Consider the following 25,364-nt stretch of genomic DNA (forward strand, 5'->3'; position numbering starts at 1 on the left):
TTCAAACAGAGTATTCCAGTCGACATTTTCAAAAGCTTTCTGTAACTCTACAAATACTATAAATAAAAGTTTGCCTTTCCTTAACCTATCTTCTAAGGTAAGTCGTAGGGTCAGTAGTGCCCCGTATGTTTCTACATTTCTCTGGAATCCAAACTGATTTTCCCCGAGGTTTGCTCTACAAGTTTTTCCTTTTTTCTGTAAAAAATTTGGCAGTATTTTGCAACCATGGTTTATTACACGGATGGTTCGATAATCTTCAAACATGTCGGCAACTACTTTCTTTAGAATTTAAATTAGTACGTTCTTCTATAAGTCTGCGGGTACTTCGCCTGTCTCATACATCTTGCACGCCAGATGGAAGAGTTTTGTCATGGCTGGCTCTCCCAAGGCTGTCAGCAGTTCTGACGGAATATCGTGTACTCCCGGGGCTTTGTTTCGAAATTGGAAATTTGTGGTAAGGTCTCATGGGCCCAAACTGCTGAGGTCATCGGTCCCTAAGCTTACGCACTACTTAATCTAACTTAAACTAACTTACACTAAGGGCAACACACACACCCATTCCCCTTTGTTTCGACTTATATCTTTCAGAGCTTTGTCAAATTCTTCTTGCAGCATGGTACCTCCCATCTAATCTTCATATACATCCATTTCACTTTCTATAACATTACTTTCAGTTTCGCCTTGTATAGACATACTCCCACCTTTCAGCTTTCCCTTCTTTGCTTAGGATTAATTTCCATCTGAGTTCTTGATATTCATACAATTGCTTCTCTTTTCCCCAAAGTTCTCTTTAATTTTCCTGTAGGTGATATCTATCTTTCTCCTAGTGAAATATTCTCTACATCCTTACATTTGTCCTCTAGCCATTCCTACTTTGCAATTTTGCCCTTCCTGTCAGTCTCATTTTTTAAACGTGTGTATTCCGTTTCACCTGCTTCATTTGCTGTTCTTTTAAATTTCGTCATTTCATCAGTTAAATTCAGCATATCTTGTGTTATTCAAGCATTTTTACTAGAGCTTGTCTTTTTACTTATTTTATCCTCTGCTGTCTTCACTATTTCATATCTTAAAGCTACGTATTCGTCTTCTATTGTTTTCGTATCCTCTGTTCCAGTCAACCTTTACCTAATTCCCCCCTCTGAAGATCTCAGTAACAACTGTTTCTTTTGACTTATCCAGGTCCCATCTCCTTAATATCTTGCCTTTTTCCAATTCTTCAGTTTCAATATACAGTTTATAACCAATAAATTGCGGTCAAAGTCCACATCTGCCCCTGGAAATGTCTTACAATTTAAAATCTGGTTTGTAAATCTCTGTCTAACCGTCATGTGAACAACCTGAAACCTTCCGGTGTTTCTAGGCCTCTTCCACGTATACACCCTCCTTTTATGATTCTTAAACCAAGTGTTAGAGATGATTAAATTATGTGCTGTGCAAAACTCTACCAGACAACTTTTCTTTGATCCCTTTCCCTAGTCCATAATCACCTACTGTTTTTCCTTCTCTTCCTCTTCCTACTATCGAATTCCAGGCCCCCATCTCAATTAAATTTTCGTCTCCATTAAGTATCTGAATAATTTCTTTTATATTGTCAGACACTTCTTCAATCTCTTCATCATCTACGGAGCTAGCTGGCATGTAAACTTGTACTACTGTGGCAGGCGTGGGCTTCGTGTCTGTCTTGTTTACGATGATGCGTTCACTATGCAGCCCATAGCAGTTTACCCTCTTTCCTGTTTTCTTATTCATTATTAAACCCCTATTTGACTTCGTAGTTATAACCCTGTAGTCACCTGACTAGGTCTTTTTCCTCCTTCCACCAAACTTCACTAATTCCCAATACATCTAACTACAACCTATCCATTTCCCTTTCTAAATTTTCGAACCTCCCTGCCCGGTTGAGGGATCTAACGTTGTACGCTCCGATCCTGATGACATCCTTCTGAGTAGTTCTCGCCCGGAGATCCGAATGGGGAACTATTTTACCTCAGGAGTATTTTACCCAAGAGGTTGCCATCATTTAATCATACAGAAGAGCAGCATGTCCTCGAGAAAAATTATGGCTGCAGTTTCCCCTTGTTTTCAGCTGTTCGCAGTACCTGCACAGCAAGGCCGTTTTGGTTGATGTTACAAGGCCAGATCAGTCATTGATCCAAACTGTTGCCCCTGCGACCACTGAAAAGGCTGCTGCCCCTCTTCAGGAACCATACGTTTGTCTGGCCTGTCAACAGATACACCACCTCTCTGTACCTGCTGTGTGGCTATCCGTATTGGTGAGGCACACAAGCCATCCCACCGTCAGCAAGGTTCTTGGTTCATGGGAGGGTGGAGAAGGGAGGCAGGATGACAGCTAGTACCATGGACGTTATTCCCTGATGTATTAACATATGTCCTATCATGCCGTCCCTCTTTGTCAGTGTTTTCCATATACTCCTTTCCCAGTCGATTCTGCGGAAAAACCCTCATTCCTTATGTTATCAATCTACCTAATTTTTAACAACGCAAAGGCTTGGATTCTCTTCTGTTCCGGTTATCCCACAGTCCACGTCTCACTACCATATAACGCTAAGCTCCAAACCTACATTCTCAGAAATTTCTTCTTCATATTAAGGTCTGTGTTTGATACTAGTAGACTTCTCTTCGCCTATTTCGTGATTCCCCGCGTCTGGCCATCCTCATTTAGGTTTACCGTGAATTCTCTAACTCACTTCAGGCAAATGCCGGGATGGTTCCTTTGAAAGGACATGAGACCGATGACCTCACAGTTTCGTTCCTCGCCTCAAATCAGTCGAATCCAACTTCGTGATTCCCAGTCCTGAAGTTTTCTCCCTGTTCTCATTTCTGATACTTCACATTAATTGCACCTTTCTTCGATTTCTCTCAGTCTTCTAATCAGATTGCTCATTCCATTCAACACATCCTGTAATTCTTCTTCAGTTTTTCTGAAGATAGCAGTGTCAACAGCGAATCTTACCAGTGATGTCTTCTAACCTTGAATTTTAATGTCACACCTGAACGTTTGCTTTACGCCCACCTTTGCTTTTTCGATGCTTAGATTAAACATCCCTGTCTTGCACCCTTATTAATTCGAACATTTCGTCCTTGATGTACCAGTATTATTGTTCCCACTTGGCTGTTGTACATATTGTATGCTATCCGTTTTTACCTACAGCTTATCCCTTTCTTTCTCAGAATTTCGGACATCTTAATCATTTGATATTTTCGAACCCTTTTTCCAGGTCCGGAAATCCTATGAACGAGTCTTGATTTTTCGTCACTCTTGCTTCCATTATCAACACCAACCTCAGTCAAACTGATCGCCATGTAACGAATCCTCTATTTTCTTTTCCATTCTTCTATATACTCGTATTATTCTTGTTAGCAAGTCGGATGCATGAGCTGTTACGCTGATTGTGCGTTAATGCTCGCACTGGCCGGCTCCTGCAGTTTCGTAATTGTGTAGTTGATGATTTTTCGGAAGTCTGACTATATCGCCAGTCTCATACGTTCTGGACACCAACGGGAGTAGTCTGCACACCAATGTGAATAGTCGTTTTGTAGCCATTTCCCCCATAGATTTTAGAAACTGCGATGGAGTGCTATCTATCCTTTTTGCGTTATTTGATCTTAAGTCTTCTAAACCGCTTTTAAATTCAGATTCTACACTACTGGCCATTAAAATTGCTACACCAAGAAGAAATGCAGATGATATACGGGTATTCATTGGACAAATATATTATTCTAGAACTGACATGTGTTTACATTTTCAGGCAATTTGGGTGCATAGATCCTGAGTAATCAGTACCCAGAACAATAACGTCTGGCCGTAATAACAGCTTGGATGGCGTGTACAGGCACAGATGCCCATGCAGCTTCAACACGATACCACAGTTCATCAAGAGTAGTGACTGGCGTATTGTCACGAGCCAGTTGCTCGACCACCATGAGCAGACGTTTTCAGTTGGTGAGAGATCTGGAGAATGTGCTGGCCAGGGCAGCAGTCGAACATTTTCTGTATCCAGAAAGGCCCATACAGGACCTGCAACATGCGGTCGGGCATTATCCTGCTGAAATGTAGGGTTTCGCAGGGATCGAATGAAGGGTGGAGCCACGGGTCGTAACACATCTGAAATGTAACGGCCACTGTTCAAAGCGCCGTCAGTGTGAACAAGAGGACCGAGACGTGTAACCAATGACACCTCTTACCATCACGCCGGGTGATACGCTAGTATGGCGATGACGAATACATGCTTCCAATGTGCGTTCACCGCGATGTCGAGAAACACGGATGCTGTAAACAGAACCTGGATTCATCCGAAAAAATGACGTTTTGCCATTCGTGCATCCAGGTTCGTCGTTGAGTACACCATCGCAGGCGCTCCTGTCTGTGATGCAGCGTCAATGGTTACCACAGCCATGGTCTCCGAGCTGATAGTCCATGCTGCTGCAAACGTCGTCGAACTGTTCGTGCAGATGGTTGTTGTCTTTTAAACGTCTCCATGTGCTGACTCAGGGATCGAGACGTGGCTGCACGATCCGTTACAGCCATGCGGATAAGATTCCTGTCGTCTCGACTGCTAGTGACACGAGGCCGTTGGGATCCAGCACGGCGTTCCGTATTACCCTCCTGAACCCACCGATTCCGTATGTTGCTAACAGTCATTGGATCTCGACCAACGCGAGCAGCAATGTCGCGACACGATAAACCGCAATCGCGATAGGCTGCAATCCGACCTTTATCAAAGTCGAAAACGTGATGGTACGCATTTCTCCTCCTTACACGAGGCATCACAACAACGTTTCACCAGGCAACGCCGGTCAACTGCTGTTTGTGTATGAGAAATCGGTCGGAAACTTTCCTCATGTCAGCACGTTGTAGGTGTCGCCACCGGCGCCAACCTTGTGTGAGTGCTCTGAAAAGCTAATCATTTGCATATCACAGCATCTTCTTCCTGTCGGTTAAATTATCACTTCGCCTTCGTGGTGAAGGAATTTTAATGGCTAGTAGTGTAATACTGGATCCCCTATCTCTTTCCTGTTGATTCCTCTCTCTTCTTCTATCACGTCATCAGACATACGGCAGTTTGTAGACAGTCGCTCTACCCAAACAACAATCATGAATGGAGCTGAGGCGAAACAGTAACAGTGGTGCCAGAGGTATCCTCCGCCACACACAGCGAGGTGGCCTGCGGAGTGTAGGTGCAGCACCAGGCAGTTCCCTGCCGCGGCACTCTCGTGACGGAGTCCCCGCCTCGCCGCTCGCCGCTCGCGTCCGGCCCGCCTGTGTGGGGTACTGGGTCGTTCTATTTGCGGCTGCGCGCGCCGTGCACCTGCTGGCGGCCTCATTCCGCGACTGCCAAGCTGCGTGCGGATCCGCTGCCAAGGTCAGCCCGCCCACGCGGCCGCCACAAATTTCTCGCAGCGACGTTGCAAAACGTACAGCACGTACGTGCCGGGAGCTCTAGGGCGAACTGTCGCACCGCCATCTCGTACGGGGTGGTTACAACTAAGCTTTCGCTGCTTGTACCATTGTAGACGGAAAACTACTGGATTGGAGCATAAGTTCGAAGGGCCTTTGCTTGCATGTTGGTACTTACGGGGTGGTTATAATTAAGCCTTCGCTGCTTGTGCCATTGTAGGCGGAAAACTAGTAGGTTGCAGCATAAGCTCGTAGCACACTTGCTTGCTTGTTGGTACTCCGATGGGCTCCGATGCTGTGGCTGATAATGGAAGCAAGACTGATGAAAGGTCAAAAATCATTCATAGGTTTTGCGGACTTGGCAAGAGGGTTCGACATTATCAAATGTTCAAGATGCCCGTAATTCCGAGAAACAAATGGGTAAGCTATAGGTAAAGGTGTATAATATACAATACGTACAAGAACAATAAGACTGGAATACCAAGAACGAAGTGTTCAGATTAAAAAGTGTCAAGACACGGATTTTGTCTTTCATCCCTACTGTTCAATGTATACATCGAAGAAGCAATGGCTGTAATAAAGTAAACATTCAAGAGTGGAATTAAAATCCAATGTGAGAGGATGTCAATGGTAAGATTCGCTCATTTATCTTATTTATTTATTCATTTATTGTTCCGTGCGACCAAATTAAGGAGAAGTCTCCATGGTCATGGAAGTAGTCAATACATGAAATTATAACACGATAGTAGAAACAGATAAAATGAAATATAAGAAACGTATTCAGGCGACAATACATAAGTTTAAATAAAGAAAATCAACAATGTAACACTGGAATTTGCTTAATTTTTCAGCTCTTCCAGGAGCTCCTCAACAGAATAGAAGGAGTGACCCATGAGGAAACTCTTCAGTTCGGACTTAAAAGCGTTTGGGCTACTGCTAAGATTTTTGAGTTCTTGTGGTAGCTTATTGAAAATGGATGCAGCAGAATAGTCCACTCCTTTCTGTACAAGAGTCAAGGAAGTGCATTCCATATGCAGATTTGATTTCTGCCTAGTATTAACTGGGTGAAAGCTGCTAACTCTTGGTAATAAGCTAATATTGCTAACAACAAACGACATTAAAGAAAATATATACTGTGAGGGCAATGTCAGAATTCCTAGGCTATTGAATAGGGGTCGACAAGAGGTTCTCGAACTTACACCACATATAGCTCGAACAGCCCGTTTTTGAGCCAAAAATACCCTTTTTGTATCAGAAGAATTACCCCAAAGAATAATACCATATGACATAAGCGTATGAAAATATGAGAAGTAGACTACTTTTCGTGTTGAACTGTCACTCATTTCAGATATTGTTCTAATGGTAAATAAAGCAGCATTTAGTTTCTGAACAAGAACCTGAACATGGGCTTTCCACAACAGCTTACCATCTACCCGAACGCCTAAGAACTTGAACTGTTCCGTCTCGCTTATAATATGCCCATTCTGTCTGATCAAAATATCGGTTCTTGTTGAATTGTGAGTTAGAAACTGTAAAAACTGATTCTTACTGTGATTTAGCATCAAATTATTTTCCACAAGCCACGAACTTATTTCATGAACTTCATTATTTGATAATGTTTCAATATTACACACAAGATCCTTCACTACCAAGCTGGTGTCATCAGCAAACAGAAATATTTTTGAATCACCTATAATACTAGATGCATATCATTTATATAAATAAGAAACAGCAGTGGCCCCAGCACCGACCCTTGAGGAACGCCCCACTTAAGAGTGCCCCATTGGGACTGAACATCACTACCACTCTCAATATTGCGGAGAATTACCCTCTGCTTTCTGTTCTTAAAGTAAGAGGTGAACCAATCGTAAGCTACTCCCCTTACTCCATAATGGTCCAACTTCTGCAGTAATATTTTGTGGCCAACACAGTCAAAAGCCTTCGTTAAATCAAAGAAAACACCTAGCGTTCGACATTGCTATCCTCAGAAAAACTGAAGAAGAATTACAGGATGTGTTGAATGGAACGAGCAGTCTAATGAGCACAGAATATAGACAGAGTAAATCGAAGCAAGGCGAAATTAATGTAAAGTACCAGAAATGGGAACAGCGAGAAACTTAACATCAGGACTGAGGAACACGAAGCAGACGAAGTTAAGGAATTCTTCTTCATAGGCAACAAAATTATGCATGACGGACGGAGAAAGAAGGACATCAAAAACAGACTAGCACTGGCAAAAGGGGCATTACTGGGCAAGAGAAGTCTACTAGCATCAATCATAGGCCTTAGTTTGAGGAAGAAATTTCTGAGAGTGTACATTCGGAGTTTAGCATTGTAGGGTAGTGAAACTTGGACTGCGGGAAAACCGGATCAGAAGAGCAGCGAAGCATTTGAGATGCGATGCTACAGACGAATGTTGAAAACTAACTGGATTAATAAGGTAAGGAATAAGAAGGTTCTGGGCAGAATCGGAGAGGAAAGGAATATGTGGAAAAGACTTACAAGGGGAAGGGACAGGATGGTAGACGTCAGGGAATGACTTCCATGGTACTAAAGCGAGCTGTAGAGGGCAAAAACTGTAAAGGAAGACAGACTGGAATATATCCAGCAAATAATCGAGGCTGTAGGGTGCAAGTGCTACTCTGAGACGAAGAGCTTGGCACAGGAGAGTAATTCGTGGCGGGCTGCATCAAAACAGTCGGCCTGCCGGAGTGCCTGAGAGGTTCTAGGCGCTACAGACTGGAACCGCGCGACCTCTACGGTTCGAGCTATATGTGGTGTAAGTTCGAGAACCTCTTGTCGACCCCTGTTCAATAGTCTGGGAATTCTGACATTGCCTGTGGCCGAGCGGTTCTCGGCGCTTCAGTCTGTAACCGCGCAACCGCTACGGTCGCAGGTTCGAATCCTGCCTCGGGCATGGATGTGTGTGATGTCCTTAGGTTAGTTAGGTTTAAGTAGTTCTAAGTTCTAGGCGACTGATGACCTCAGCAGTTAAGTCCCATAGTGCTCAGAGCCATTTGAACCATTTGAGCCAAAACAGTCAGAAGACTGACGACTCAAAAGAAGGGTTTATTTATCGACTCTCATTTAACTTTCTAGTTTTGTACACAGTGAGGTTGTCTTTCATGAAAGATTTTTCATTTATCGTTTCTACCAATTTGTGCTACTTTTGTGATAAGTTCCACCTAGATCACAATTGCATCAGATTCTTCCGTTAGAGTATTATATAAATTTAAAAATGTTCAAATGTGTGTGAAATCTTATGGGACTTAACTGCTAAGGTCATCAGTCCCTAAGCTTACACACTACTTAACCTAAATTATCCTAAGGACAAACACACACATCCATGCCCGAGGGAGGACTCGAACCTCCGCCGGGACCAGCCGCACAGTCTATGACTGCAGAGCCCCAGACCGTTCGGCTAATCCCGCGCGGCCACAAATTAAGAGAATATTTTTCTGACTCTCCTGCAAGTTACGTTTCCAATCCCATAATTGGTGCCAGACTACCCTGCAAACGCGAAGTACAACGATTTATTGTATAATACGGCGGCTGTTCGGAAAGTAAAGTCCGATCGGGCGCGAAATGAAAACCACTATGAAAATCCGACGACTCTTCGCACAGAAGTTTTGGACAGTGTCTCTAGTAAATCCGTCGCAAATTACCTTCCAAAAAATTAACAAAAAAATTAATTGAATGATGTGAAATTTGGCTATCTTCAAAACGAAATTGATTCTTTACGTGTAAAATTTCTGAGCGCCATATGGCTACGGTTTGTTCACTGCCATTTTTAAAACTGAACCTGCAGAAATAAGTCTGAATATTGCACTATATGAGATTTTCGTGTAAAGAATACCGTTTAATAATTTCGCGGATGCGCATTTATCAAACGGATCGATTCCGTAAAAATTATGAGCCTAGCTGGCATGTTGTAATTCCATAAAATCTGAATGAAACCTCGGCGCAAAGATTAATTTTTTTCTTTATTACGAATGACTGTTGTAACGGAACAAAATCCGTCGCTCTTTTCAGTTCTGAGCGCACTGTGAGCGTGTTAAGGTGCCTAGAACAAAAGCGTCTCCCACCAAGTATGACTCACAACACAACTGCCAAGCACTTCCTTCTTCATGGCAATTCTCAGCCTCACTCTGCAGGGGCAGTGAAGACGCTCCTGCAACCTCTTCGATAGGAAGTGTTCGATCACCCACAACACAGCCCTAATTGGCTCGTCCTGAGTATCATCTCTGTTCACATGAAACGCAGGATATGAAGACACTTCGGCACAAACACCGCGCTGTAAACTAGCGTAGACAATTATCGGAAAGCACAGGCGGCTGCTTTCTATGACGACGTTGTTGGAAAGTTGGTATATAGCTACGACAGATATCTAAGTCGAAGCGGTGATTACGTAGAGAAGTAACTGGAAAGTTTAGCTGATTCTTGAAAATAAAACATTGTTTATTTTTATATTGGTCTCTGTATCGTCAGCGACCGGACCTTACTTTCCAAACAGCCCTCGTACAAGAGTTGTAAAATTACAAAAAAGGGAAAGCGCAGTATTACTGATTTAAAAAGTTTCAATTTTTTGGTAAAAATACACGAATTCCAACCGAAAGAATTAACGGCGGCCTTGATTAATTATTGAAACTCTGTGATAAAAGGAAAGATTTTCAGAACCGTTTGTTGAAGCCTCCACACAAGTATGAAAGAACTGTTGGAAGATCCCTTCGACGTAGCTCATGAAGATGCTTAGAAACGTTGCGCCAAAAAAACGGTCGACTAGCCTCCAGTCTGAAAAAACGGACAATTGCGAATAAGTCTCGCAAGCTGATGGTTCTATACGTAGAAACTGTAATAATAATTTCAAGTGGCTCAGTGACCTGTTGCAGTTGTTTCTATTGGATGCCATTTCGTCAACGTGGGTGTACCTAACCTGCCTCCGTTATCCAACTAAAGAAAACTGACCCGCAGTTTAGCGTGGAATCCGAACCATGTATTGTTTCTGGCGATTCCTTACATCGTTCAGAGGTGAAGGCTAGTTTACTAAGAAGAATGAAAAACTCGTGATCCGGCAAAGATTCGATACCACGATCTCTCTATTTCCTGGTACTTCTTATATCGGAAAGGCGCTGGGTAGCCGCGCGGTCTCAGATTTCTTGCCATGGTTCGCGCGGCTGCCCCCACCGGAGGTTCGAGTCCTTAGGGTAAGTTAGTTTAAGTTAGCTTCAGTAGTGTGTAAGCCTAGGTATCGATGACCTCAGCATTTTGGTGCCATAGGAACTTACCACCACCACATTATTATGTCGCAAGACCAGCAGGCTAGAACCGTGTATGGTTACTTCTTCTGTAGATTTCGATTGGTGAATTTGCGAATACCAAATATTTGACACGTATGGCCGTATCTTTTGATTTCATTGACCCAGAAGCTTAAATTATTTACGCCGCCAACGGATCGGAGACCTTAGGCTTTCGCATAATTTTCAACTTGATACCTCTACCCATTCCTGTGAAAAAGGGGTCTTAACAATCGGACATATAGACGGATAACAAAGTGATCCCATAAGGATTCCGTTTTTGTCAACTGAGGTACGGAACACCGAAAAAGAACGTTTTGGCACTCATTAGCTTGGTACATCGACACCAGAGAAGGTCATCGGTCATAGTTCAGGAATGAACAGCCACAATCACAGTACAATTTCAAGAGGTCGAGATACTTTGCAATCTTTTTACTGTGGGTAGTTGATAGGGTAACATCAATGACAGAAACGAAGTGTACATATAAACAGCTGTAGAAGGTTTCGGCCGTGATGCAGAAAATCGTAATAAATCGGACTTGCCATCAATGTAGAGAAACGAAGACAGAGTAACCTTAACGTCTGCCAAGAATTAGTGCTGCACTAGATTCGAAAGCTCTTCTCAGCGCTGTATTGAAAACACAGACAATGGGAATAATTACACAGATTTCAATAATGCAGACTGAATTTTCGCTCTGCAGACGTGTGTACACTGACTTGACGCTTCCTAGCAGATTAAAACTGTGTGGCGGATTTGGACGCCAACGTGAAACCCTTAGTGTTCGCAGGCAAGTGGTCTACCATTTTTTTCCACTAACGAAATCAAAAAATGTGAAACGCTTCACGATTTTTGGTCTCACCCTTGCGCAGGGCTCTTACTCATCTTCTCTGTACAGTTCCTATTTTAGTATACGTCCAGCCGAAGAGAGTACGTGGACACAACTGTCCAAGCACAACTCACTAACTGTCCCCACAGTTTCACTTCCATCAGTAAATCTTCTCCTACCGACAAACTTCACGTGAGTTCTCCTATATTCCTTGTGGGACTAGCAGTCCTGGAAGTGGCTAAGCCATTTGTCCACAATATATCTTCTTCCTTGAGTGCTAGTCCTGCAAAGTACGCAGAAAACGTTCTGTGAAGTCTGGAGGGTAAGAGAGGTAGTTACAAATTTTGTCATTGTGAAACGAGGACACTGTAAATGCCTGTACAGTTTTAAAAATTATTCTTATTTTACAAATTTTGTCATTGTGGAACGAGGACATTGTTAATGCCTGTACAGATTTTAAAATTATTCTTATTTTAGGTATGTAAAATTGTCTCAAGATCTATATTTCTCCTATATTGGCTCTTTTAAGCCATCAATGAATTATGTACGTATTTTGCATTGTCGTTTGGATTTTTCTGGTTATACTGTAATACCCGCTTCATGTGTAGTGTATCCGAGTACGAATGTGAAACACCACATTAATCCCGTAAAGTTAAATCCCTAACGGAATTACGCAGTGGATAATGGATAACGCAAGAAATAAATTTGTCTTGTGCCATTCAGCCCAGGAGTGGGAGTCTGAACGTAAGAATAATCTCTTTCAACAAATTTACTGAAAAAATGACGCATCTGACTAAAATATTTCTATGAAATTCAATCAATGGCTCTCTCATCCACAAGTATCATGTATAGATATAACTATGTCTGGTACTCGTAAATTGAAAGGAAGGTAGTACATTTTAAGAAGTTCATTTATTTGAAGAAACGACGAAAAAGCACACTGAACAGTTTTCATTAAGCCTATTGTTAAGGTGGTGAATATCAGCAAGATTTATTCAATAAAACCAAAATGAATTTAATTATTTGTTTTCCGACTGTATTTTTAAAGCAAGGTAAAAGGACTGGGGCGTTGCATATCTGCTATCTCGTTCTTTAAGTGACCTGATAGACTATGAAAAGCTAACCAAAAACGTATTAAACAGGAGATACGTCACGTTAAATCCATGACGCTTTTCAATATAACTTTATATATTATTAAAATAAAACTGAAGAAACTGCAAAAAGGTGGTAATTAAGGAGATGGGACCTGGACAAACTGACTAAACCGGTGATTGTACAGAGTTTCAGGGAGAGCATAAGAGAACAATTGACAGCAATGGGGGAAAGAAAGAAAGTAGAAGAAGAATGGGTAGCTCTCAAGGATGAAGTAGTGAAGGCAGCAGAGGATCAAGTAGGTAAAAAGACAAGGGCTAGTAGAAATCTTTGGGTAATAGAAGATATATTGAATTTAATTGATGAAAGGAAAAAATATAAAAATGCAGTAAATGAAACAGGCAAAAAGGAATACAAACGTCTCAAAAATGAGATCGACAGGAAGTGCAAAATACCTAAGCAGGGATGGCTAGAGGACAAATGTAAGGATGTAGAGGATTATCTCACTAGGGATATAATAGATACTGCCTACTGGAAAATTAAAGAGACCTTTGGAGAAAAGAGAACCACTTGTATGAATATCAAGAGCTCAGATGGAAACCCAGTTCTAAGCAAAGAAGGGAAAGCAGAAAGGTGGAAGGAGTATATAGAGGCTCTATACAAGGGCGATGTACTTGAGGACAATATTATGGAAATGGAAGAGGGCATAGATGAAGATAAAATGGGAGATACGATACTGCGTGAAGAGTTTGACAGAGCACTGAGAGACCTGAGTCGAAACTAGGCCCCGGGAGTAGACAACATTCCATTAGAAGTACTTACGGCCTTGGGAGAGCCAGTCCTGACAAACCTCTACCATCTGGTGAGCAAGATGTATGAGACAGGCGAAATACCCTCAGACTTCAAGAAGAATATAATAATTCCAATCCCAAAGAAAGCAGGTGTTGACAGGTGTGAAAATTACCGAACTATCAGTTTAATAAGTCACAGCTGCAAAATACTAACACGAATTCTTTACAGATGAATGGAAAAACTGGTAGATGCCGACCTCGGGGAAGATCAGTTTGGATTCCATAGAAATATTGGAACACGTGAGGCAATACTAACCCTACGATTTATCTTAGAAGAAAGATTAAGGAAAGGCAAACCTACGTTTCTAGCATTTGTAGACTTAGAGAAAGCTTTTGACAATGTTGATTGGAATACTCTCTTTCAAATTCGGAAGGTGGCAGGGGTAAAATACAGGGAGCGAAATGCTATTTACAATTTTTCCAGAAACCAGATGGCAGTTACAAGAGCCGAGGGGCATGAAAGGGGAGCAGTGGTTGGGAAGGGAGTAAGACAGGGTTGTAGCCTCTCCCCGATATTATTCAATCTCTATATTGAGCAAGCAGTAAAGGAAACAAAACAAATCGGAGTAGGTATTAAAATTAATGGAGAAGAAATAAAAACTTTGAGGCTCGCTGATGACATTGTAATTCTGTCAGAGACAGCTCAGGACTTGGAAGAGCAGTTGAATGGAATGGTCAGTGTCTTGAAAGGAGGATATAAGATGAACATCAACAAAAGCAAAACGAGGATAATGGAATGTAGTCGAATTAATTCGGGTGATGCTGAGGGAATTAAATTAGGAAATGAGACACTTAAGTAGTAAAGGAGTTTTGCTATTTGGGGAGCAAAATAACTGATGATGGTCGTAGTAGAGAAGATATAAAATGTAGACTGGCAATGGCAAGGATAGCGTTTCTGAAGAAGAGAAATTTGTTAACATCGAGTATAGATTTAAGTGTCAGGAAGTCCTTTCTGAAAGTATTTGTATGGAGTGTAGCCATGTATGGAAGTGAAACATGGAAGATAAATAGTTTGGACAAGAAGAGAATAGAAGCTTTCGAAATGTGGTGCTACAGAAGAATTCTGAAGATTAGATGGGTAGATATAACTAATGATGTATTGAATAGAATTGGGGAGAAGAGAAGTTTGTGCCACAACTTGACAAGAAGAAGGGACCGGTTGGTAGGACATGTTCTGAGGCATCAAGGGACCACAAATTTAGCATTGGAGGGCAGCGTGGAGGGTAAAAATCGTAGAGGGAGACCAAGAGACGAATACACTAAGGAGATTCAGAAGGATGTAGGTTGCAGTAAGTACTGGGAGATGAAGAAGCTAGCACAGGTTAGGGTAGCATGGAGAGCTGCATCAAACGAGTCTCAGGACTGAAGACCACAACAGTAGCAACATTATTAAAAACTGTAGAACATTATTATTCGTTTGCCACTTGGCGCTGTGTAGCCCCATTAAGTGTACATTAACGCCCGCTACCGATAAATTTTTATCGTGGTGCTGTTATAACTGACGAACCGTCAATCAGTCTCTGACTGGTATGGATCTAACATATAACTTCAGTTCATCTGTACAATGCGATGTGCTTGGTATATATCTTTTACTTGCAACTTACGGATATCTTAGTGATGCGCCATCTCATTGCTGCTGCTGTTATATATGGCTATATATCCTCTATTTCAAAATATCTGATGATGAGTTGTCCAGAAACGCATAATATTATAGTTATTCATCCACCAGCTGATGACGTTTTACTACGTGACCTAATCAGCATTTGTGCAATACTGTTCCAATTAACTACCTCAATTAGCTTTTGCTTAATTAACTCTGTCACTGTTGTACCTTGTTACTGAAACATTAATTACTAATGTCAGTGGAAAAGGAATAAGAAACCATTATTTTTCATGTCAGGCACGTATATGTGCACTTGCTTCCTTCCATGAAGCTGAATCACCGTTCAGTTTTGTTGACAAAAGCATTGTGTTCAGAATTAAGGTTAATTCAGAGTGGTAATGTCAACGTAGTGAGTTTTATTTTGCAATCAATCAGTTTCATCTGCTACGACCAAGTGTGATCAAGGACAGAGGTGGTTGAAAAGAGCCAAACTGGTGGTGCTTGTGGCTCGTCCAGAGGCAGAGAGGTTTTTTTATGATGTTTACAACCCGGCATCGAGGGAACATATAGCACCAACTGGCTACCAATAAGAGGGGATCAAAAAGTTTCCGTTTGAGGACGTTGCTGCAGAGTGTCTGCAAGGCAGCGCGAGGCCAGTGCTCATATAACTGGAGCCAGGACATTATGACCAACGACCTCTACCAATATACAGGGTGTTACAAAAAGGTACGGCCAAACTTTCAGAAAAAATTCCTCACACACAAAGAAAGAAAATATGTTATGTGGACATGTGTCCGGAAACGCTTACTTTCCGTGTTAGAGCTCATTTTATTACTTCTCTTCAAATCACATTAATGGTTCAAATGGCTCTGAGCACTATGGGACTCAACTGCTGTGGTCATCAGTCCCCTAGAACTTAGAACTACTTAAACCTAACTAACCTAAGGACATCACACACATCCATGCCCGAGGCAGGATTCGAACCTGCGACCGTAGCAGTCGCACGGTTCCGGACTGCGCGCCTAGAACCGCGAGACCACCGCGGCCGGCCAAATCACATTAATCATGGAATGGAAACACACAGCAACACAACGTACCAGCGTGACTTCAAACACTTTGTTACAGGAAATGTTCAAAATGTCCTCCGTTAGCGAGGATACATGCATCCACCCTCCGTCGCATGGAATCCGTGATGGGCTGATGCAGCCCTGGAGAATGGCGTCCACAATACGAGCACGAAGAGTCTCTACATTTGGTTCCGGGGTTCCGTAGACAAGAGCTTTCAAATTCCTCCATAAATGAAAGTCAAGAGGGTTGAGGGAGGAGAGCGTGGAGGCCATGGAATTGGTCCGCCTCTACCAATCCATCGGTCACCGAATCTGTTGCTGAGAAGTGTACAAACACCTCGACTGAAATGTGCAGGAGCTCCATCGTGCATGAACCACATGTTGTGTCGTACTTGTAAAAGCACATGTTCTAGCAGCACAGGTAGAGTATCCCGTATGAAATCATGCTCCATTGAGCGTAGGTGGACGAAACGAAAATGAGCTCTAACATGGAAATTAAGCGTTTCCGGACACATGTCCACATAACATCTTTTCTTTATTTGTGTGTGAGGAATGTTTCCTGAAAGTTTGGCCGTACCTTTTTGTAACACCCTGTAAACCCCTCCAGATGATAGCAGTGTCATCTGGCGAGCAATGACTGCAAGTCAGACACACGCACAGTACATATAGTATCTGTGAGCGCGCTGCCCGTGTGTAGAATGGGGAAGGGGCGCGATCTGTCTGAGTTTGACCTGTAAGTAGGCTGTTTAGGTTTTTATATTGGTAACGCCACGTAGCGCTCTGTATGAAAATCACTGGCTGTGCTGTGTGCAGTCTGTGGCTCGTTTGCATTGTTGTTGGCCATTGTAGTGTTGGGCAGTTGGATGTTACTAGCGCGTAGCGTTGCGCAGTTGGAGGTGAGCCGCCAGCAGTGGTGGATGTGGGGAGAGAGATGACGGAATTTTGAGAGCAGACGATCTGGACGTGTGTCCATCAGAGACAATACATTTGTAATATTGGATATCATGGACTGATATATATATTATGACTTTTGAACACTATTAAGGTAAATACATTGTTTGTTCTCTATCAAAATCTTTCATTTGCTAACTATGCCTATCAGTAGTTAGCGCCTTCAGTAGTTTGAATCTTTTATTTAGCTGGCAGTAGTGGCGCTCGCTGTATTGCAGTAGCTTGAGTAACGGAGATTTTTGTGAGGTAAGTGATTTGTTAAAGGTATAGGTTAATGTTAGTCAGGGCCATTCTTTTGTAGGGAGTATTGAAAGTCACATTCCGTTGCGCTAAAAATATTGGCTCTCAGTTTAGTGTTGATCAGAATAGGTAAAGAGCGAAATGTCTAAGTACGTTCTGTTCTGCTCAGCTGTTTGAAAATCAAATAGTGTAAGAGGTTTATCAGCACAGTAATTCATTAATTTTTCTAAGGGGACGTTACATATGTCGACCCTTAGCCGACGATACCTCACTGGAATCTTCAGATTTTTTCTTGTAGTTTGTGTAATTAGTGCAGCCTTTGTTTATTGCTAGCGCGTAATTGTAGAGAGAATTTCCTTTGTAGTTGTAGTTTTTCATTCTTGTACAGTAAAACAGTTGTGGCATGCATGTAGATTTGCCCCAAGTATTTCGCTTACAATTAACGAGACATTATTTTCAATGCTATGTTAATGTGTTTTCTTATTTTGCTCTTCAAATTGTGCTTTTCTGTGTTGTCGTGTGAAATATTGTGACAATAATGGCGTGTGAAAAACGTCATACTAGGCTCCAAAGTAAACTGAGAATAGACAGTGAAGAGGAAAGCAGTGTGTTAGCGCCGCCGAGTAATGAATTAACTAATGTTCAAAGTAGTAATTTGGTAATTGTGCATAGGGAAATGGAGCGGGCTGCAACTAATGGTGTAGGCAGTGAAACAATTAGTGAACAGGGGAGCATTATCGATCGATCGGTCGGCAACAGATCGTCTCAGGAATCTGAAATGACAGGACACAATCTTGCAAATACTGTAGATTCAGGTTTTGCGTCCTCATCGTTTTCTGAAATAAGTCAAGACACATTTTCTGCTTGTCAAAATGTGAATGTTGTCTGTGCAAATGCACTGCCTAAAAGCGTAGAGAAACAGATTCCAGACACTAATACATTATTATTGCAATTAATGCAACAAATGAAACAAAATCAGAGACAAACACAGCAACAGTTAGATACAATGGAACAAAATCAGAGACAAACACAGCAAAAGTTTCAAAAGTTAGACACCACACTTGAACAAACACGTGAAGATTTCACTACTGAGGTACATAACATTGAACCGAAATGTCAGAAAGTCTGTAATGACGTAAAAACACAAATTTGTGAGCATTTTCAACCTATTTTTTCGCGGCATGAAAATGCGTTACAGAATCACGAAGCAGCCATAAAAGAACTGCAAACCATTGTTCATGAAAATCATGAGACCTTGTGGGCTAAAATTGACTCAGTTGCATCTACCGATTCGGTTACGCAACTTGCAAAAACTCAGGAAAACTTAAAGGACACAGTAGATACGATTTCAACACAAATGGACACTCTGAAACTTGGTTCAGAAAAACACACTGAGGAAATAAGTACACTATCGGAGAAAGTAGCCGAACTATCGGATCAGTTCACTAACTTATCTACAAAGGTAGATGATGATCTGAATGACACAAGACCTGTAGCCATCACTGACACAGAAGAGTATGAACAAATTAAGAAATTCAAACAAAATCAGAATCAAATTAATACGCAACACAAAAGAGAAATCCGGGAAGTACAAGACCAGTTGGCACAAGTAATACAGAAATTACATATTTCAGAGGACACTCGCGCTCCAACACGGGAAGAGGGACTTAGAAATACGGAAAAGCCGCAAAATGATAACACAGGGCATTTCGGAAATTATGAAAGAAATTGGCAAGGTGCACCGAATTTTGAGATGGAACCGCCAACACGAAGTAACAATGACCGATATACGACTCGCCAACATGATGATTTTGACTATAAGCTGTTTATTACTACACGTAAATTCAAAACATTTAAGAATTCCGGCAACGACATTCATCCACAAGCGTGGCTTCATCAATTCTATCATTGTTTTCCTCCCAACTGGTCTTTAGAGCACAGATTAGAATTTATGTGTGGCTATTTAGAGAATGAACCAGCTGTAAGAATGCGATCGGTCATTCACGATTGCCACAGTGAAGGAGAATTTTATCATGCCTTCCTCTCAGCATATTGGTCTCAAGCTACACAAGACCGAGTAAAACATAGCATCATAATGATGAAACATTTCGAACAATCAGAATTTTCCAGTCTTGTGAAATATTTTGAAGACATGTTGCACAAGAATCAGTACATGTCAAACCTATACAGCCCCTCAGAACTCATCCGCATTTGCTTAATCAAACTACCTGAACATTTACGACATATTATTTTGGCAGGACGTTGCAAAGACGACATTGAAGCTTTTCAGGGATTCTTACAAGAATTAGAAATTGGCACTGACAACCGTGGAACGCGAAAACAGGAACACAACAATTACAGGTCACATCCGTCACAATTCCGCGATGAAAGAAATAATAACTGGACACGACAAGGCTATTCTCACAACACAAATCGTGACCAAAACGGACACCACCCGTATGACAACCTTTGGCAGAGTAGTAATAATTACAGGGAAAGATCGCCTCGCCGCGGTAGTGACTATCACAGAGACAATCAGAGAAACAGACAATATGGGAACCAAAATAATTATTATCAAGGGAGACAGAATAACTTTAGACGCAACGGTCCAGCGAGCAGTTACGATTCAGGGAGAAATTCTCCACCACGTGACCAACAAGAAAGAAACTATGGAATCTACTGACATGACGACAGACGATATGATCGTAACGACAGACCTGAATTGCATCAGAACTGGCGGGATTCAAACAGGGCAGGGCCCTCTCGACAAGGTGAATTTGTAGAAGGTAGGTCTCCAAATCCCAATAACGACGCGCGCCATCAAAGAGACAATAGGCAATGACTCATACTGCTGGCAGCCACAAAACGTACTTATGAAACTGACGACGCAGCTGCCGTAGCTAGTAATTACGTAAAAATGGAAGACATTAGGGACATCTTACTACAGGAACACGACGTAAAACATAACAACATTGCATATCCTGTGATTTACATTACAGTAAATGACGTAAAATCTACGGCAGTACTTGACTCGGGCAGTCCCATTTCAGTAATTAGTGAAACAGCCTTTAGCAAATGCAACAAATCGAACGATTGCCCCACACTTCCGTTACGTAAGATTAAATTACAAGGTGCAATCTTTGGAAAAAGTGTAAATGTACGCCAACAAACCAACTTAGAATTCTTTTGTCAAAGCCACAGCTTCTCTATGAACTTTCTTATTGTTCCATTATTGTCGACGGAAATTATATTGGGAGTAGCCTTTTTTAATGAATACAAAGCAATCTTAAACTTTCACGATGCTGAAATAAGTTTAGAGAAAGAAGGTAAGTCAATAGCTTTGAAATTAAGATTGGCTCTCAAACCATGACGAAGAAATTAATCGGCTTTACCTCCTGTTAGACAACAGTTCGGAATTTTCGACGGAACTTGACACTAACAATCACTCTGCAAGTACTGACAGCGGTGATATCGACGGCGCATTTGATACTAATGAGTTAATTCAGAATAAAATTCAAACAATTGAGAATAGTAATGACACTGATAGGCAAGACCTTTTTGAGATTTTATAAGCACATTCCACGGTTTTTACTCACAAAACAGGAACAATCAAGGGATTTCAATACCAATCTCGTGTTCGTGAGCATACTAAATTTTGTGTTAGACCATACGTAATTCCGGCGCATTATAGGGACCGTGTTAGAACAGAAATACAATCTATGCTTGACGAGGGCATTATTGAGCCTGCAGTAAGCTCATACAACAATCCATTACATGTTGTTGAGAAGAAAAATGGATCGATCAGGCTTGTCTTAGATTCGAGACAAATCAATACTATCATCATTCCTGAAACAGACAGGCCGCAAACGTTGGAAGAACTTCTTCAAAATTTTAATGGTGTAAAAGTGTTGTCTTCTGTTGATCTCAGATCCAGCTTTTATCAGATCGAACTTCATCCAGAATGTAGAAAATACACAGCTTTCCTTTGTTTCGGCGTTTGTTATCAGTTTTGGAAACTTCCTTTTGGTTTGAACATTTCTTTGGCAGCATTCATTCGCGGGCCAAATTCCATATTACCTTTCTTAAAACGTCACATCACCTTATATGTGGACGATATTCTGATATCAGAAGCCTCATGGGAACAATATAATCGCATCCTCAACTGCGTGTTACATATTTTTGCAGAATCTGGAATTACAGTTAACTTGGACAAGTCTGAATTCGGTAGGACAAAAGTGAAGTTTTTGGGACATATTATTTCTTCTGAAGGCATTCAGCCGAATCCTGAAAAGTTACAAGCAATTAGAGCCATTCCAGTTCCATCCACAAAAAAAAACAAGTCCGCAGTTTTCTAGGTCTCGTAAATTTTTACCGTCGTTTTCTGAATATGCAAATTCTAGTTACATCAAAACTTTGTTCTCTCACTGGAAAAAATACTATTTGGAACTGGGACCAACAAGCACAGTTGGAATTCAATTCTTTGAAAGAATCGCTACTTAACGCGCAAATACTAGCGCATCCAGATCTGTCACAAGATTTCTGCCTTACCACGGATTCTTCTAAAGGTGCCCATTTATTTCAAAAAGCCATAGAAAATGACACTACTGTTCAGAAAACCATTGATTTTGCTAGCCGAGTGCTAACAAAATCTGAAAAAAATTATTCCGTTACAGAATTAGAAGCTTTAGCTATCGTTAGGGCATTTAACAAATTCCGTTTCTTTCTTTCTGGTAAGCACGTAAAAGTATACAGTGATGATCGTGCATTACAATTTCTTATGTCTTCAAAATTAAATCATGACTCGTTAAAACGTTGGGCATTGTTTCTGCAAGAATTCCACTTCACAATAGTCTACATTCCCGGCAAGGAGAACATTGTTTCGGACACACTGTCACGCGCACCGACTGGGCTTGAGAAAAGTCGCCTTTGAAAACTTCATCACCACATCTTTAAAGGACATTGCTCATGAACAAGATAAAGATCCGATTTGGAAAGACATCAAAAGCAAATGGCATGAAAAGACACACACACAGATTCGGAATTATTATCTGGTTAGAAACAACATACTGCTCAAACGCTGCACTGTTGATGACAAGCTATGGGTACTTTGCATTCCTGACGATTTTGTTAATAAGCTCATTTGGTACATTCATTTCAGCTATGCACATATTGGTCCACGAAAATGTTATCATATTCTTCGGACGACTTGTTATTTTAACAATATGGAAAAGAGAATTCGAAGAGTCTTGTCTATTTGTAAACTTTGTCAAAAGGCGAAACCATCTACTATCTCACATCGTGCTCCGTTGTTTCCTATCATTCCTTCTAAATTAAAAGAATTTGCTGCTGTTGATCTCTTGGGACCCCTTGTCAGAACATCGAATGGATTTTCGTACGTTCTAGTCGCTGTTGAACTTACTTCAAAATTTGTTTCTTTCACTCCGTTACGTAAAGCCACTGGACGGTCTGTATCCAACGCCTTTGTTAAAAATTTCTTACGTGAAGTTGGCCACGTTGCTAAAGTCATTTCAGATAACGGACCGCAATTCAGATCTGCTGTTTGGTCACGCATGCTTCGGAATCATAAAATCAAACTTGTTTTTATTTCATTGTACTCACCACATTGTAACCCCTCCGAACGGATTATGAAAGAAATCAATAAGCTTTGCAGACGTTATTGTCACAGAAAGCATCAACATTGGGACAGATATTTACACTTATTTCAAAACGTGCTGAATTAAATGCCTCATGACTCCACTGCTTTACCACCTACTCTTGTACTGAAGAATGAAGAACCACCGAACAGAATAAGAGAGCTTGTACCTTTCCCGAATACACGTAAACTTCAACACAAAGACGTAATTGATTTGGCTATTAAAAATATAAAATCTGCAGCATACAAAAGGAGAAAACTACACGGTAAAGCAAATGCAAAGAAATTATATGTTGGTCAGAAAGTTCTCTTTAAAGCTCATTCATTGTCACATAAGAAGAAACACTTGAGTCACAAATTCTTTCTAGTTTACAATGGACCCTACAGAATCCGACGTATACCACATGATAATTGCGTTGAAGCTGAAACTCTGCGTACTAGGAAGAGTAAAGGTTTACACTACATTTCACATGTAAAACCGTTTACTGAAAGATAATCTGCTTTTTAACTTTGTCTTTGCCATATAACTTTTCACTTTACATTACTAGTATGCTTTGTCAGGCTTAGAATCTGTTAACATGCAACAATGTTTGAAGTTAAATATCCAGTCAAGAACCTAGAGAACTTATTTAAACAGAAATTACGAATGCATTGTTATAGTGAACAGACGTCACAGTGTTATTGTGTGTGTACATTCTTGCTTGTTAGTTGCATGATTACGTAATGACTATAAGGCTTACATACTTAGAACATATACTGGTACTTTTCATGAGATTTTAATGCAACATTTTGGTTTACTTGAAAATACATTCTGGATTTAAAGTACTTTCTGTGAGATACCAGATGACACAGTGGTTTGTTTATGTGACAACTATACGATTTTATCACGACGCTACTAATGAGTGACAATTTACAATGTTGCTTTTGCAGTGTTTCTGTTTTATATCTGCACAGTTTTTCTGTATTATTCTGGAAAGTAAAACATATTTTAGTAGTAACTTTTGTGTTATAGCTACAATGAGACAGCCTTTTCCGTAGCACAACAATACGTTACAGCACAGTACTTTCATCATCACGGCAATAAGCGTAATAACTAAGATATCTATACTCAAAGCATTTCACTTTTGTTTATCATGAGGTAAGTACATTGACTTCCGCAGAACTTAGCTTTCGGAGGACGATAACTACAAGACTTCCACAGAGATTATCTTACAACAAGACGCACAGTTTAGCGCTACAGTACACGTATTTGAGTGATTAATTTTGTACTTAAAACATTTATTTTTAAAGATATTTGAAGTACAATGATATAAAGGTTTTCCGTGATACATTTCATTCCATTGCTGTAATCTGTAACACCTGAGGGTATATTTACATTAATCCTCAGGGGGGTACACGCTTACTTTGTGTACCATGTGTTTGGCAAGCACAAGGAGCCCTAGCTAATATGGTATTTGCTTATACACTTTACACATCGGTACCATATTTCTCTAACACATAAATTACAGAGCTATCTGATCATTTAACTGAGAGACAAACATTGTTTTACTATATTAGTGACACATGTTTACGCAATTACACAGTTTGATAACTTCACACTTATGAAACTGTATTTCGTCTGTACTGTGTGAACTGTTCATATTTTTTCGGAACCATTGTGATACTATGAGAGCTTTGAATGATGTATTTGGTATGGGATCATAATTTTTAAAGTAAGTTTGAGGTAGATGACACTATTGAAATGGGCAGAGAAGTTTTTAGGTTTTGAAATTATTGCAGAAAGCTACAACGTTTTTGAAATTTGGCTGAGTTTTTATGATGTTATTATTACGATGACAATGTGTATTATGCTGTTGAGGTATGTTTATGATCAATGAGATGATGCTATATGAGGAATCTGATTATGCTATGTATTTATTATGATGAAATATTGAAGAAGTGTCGACGAATATGTAGATGTGTAATAAGGTAAGGAATAATGAGTAGTGGTTAGGGATTCTGTCTTGTGAAAAAGGATGTTGGAAACCAAGAGTCATACTTCAAGAGTTATGAAATGTGTGTAAATGCGTGAAAGTATCACAATGCCGGCGAAAATTTTTTGGACACTGTTATATTTATAAGATTTTATTTCTACAGATTTGTAACGCAAATATTTCGACCTGTGAAATCTTATTTGTATCAAACTGTCACTATACCAGAAACTGATGTAAATATTTCGGTAAGGAAGGTAGGTCACCTTGACGTAATGCACTGTAAGCACCCAACTGCGCGACAGTCGCCTGGAAAAAAGCCATTAGTGTGTGCCTTTCAGAGGCACAGGTGGAGAAAAAAAAAGACGCCATTATCCTCGCTATTGACCTTTCTTTG

At 40.8% G+C, this 25,364-nt stretch overlaps 1 pseudogene; it reads right to left on the bottom strand.

Moving 5' to 3' along the window:
• Nucleotides 1–11,538: 11,538 nt before the first annotated feature.
• Nucleotides 11,539–11,651, bottom strand: LOC126191747 (U6 spliceosomal RNA; annotated as a pseudogene).
• Between the last annotated feature and the right edge of the window lie 13,713 nt (nucleotides 11,652–25,364).

Source organism: Schistocerca nitens, chromosome 6, assembly GCF_023898315.1.
Source record: "Schistocerca nitens isolate TAMUIC-IGC-003100 chromosome 6, iqSchNite1.1, whole genome shotgun sequence".
NCBI classification, from domain to species: Eukaryota; Metazoa; Arthropoda; class Insecta; order Orthoptera; family Acrididae; genus Schistocerca; species Schistocerca nitens.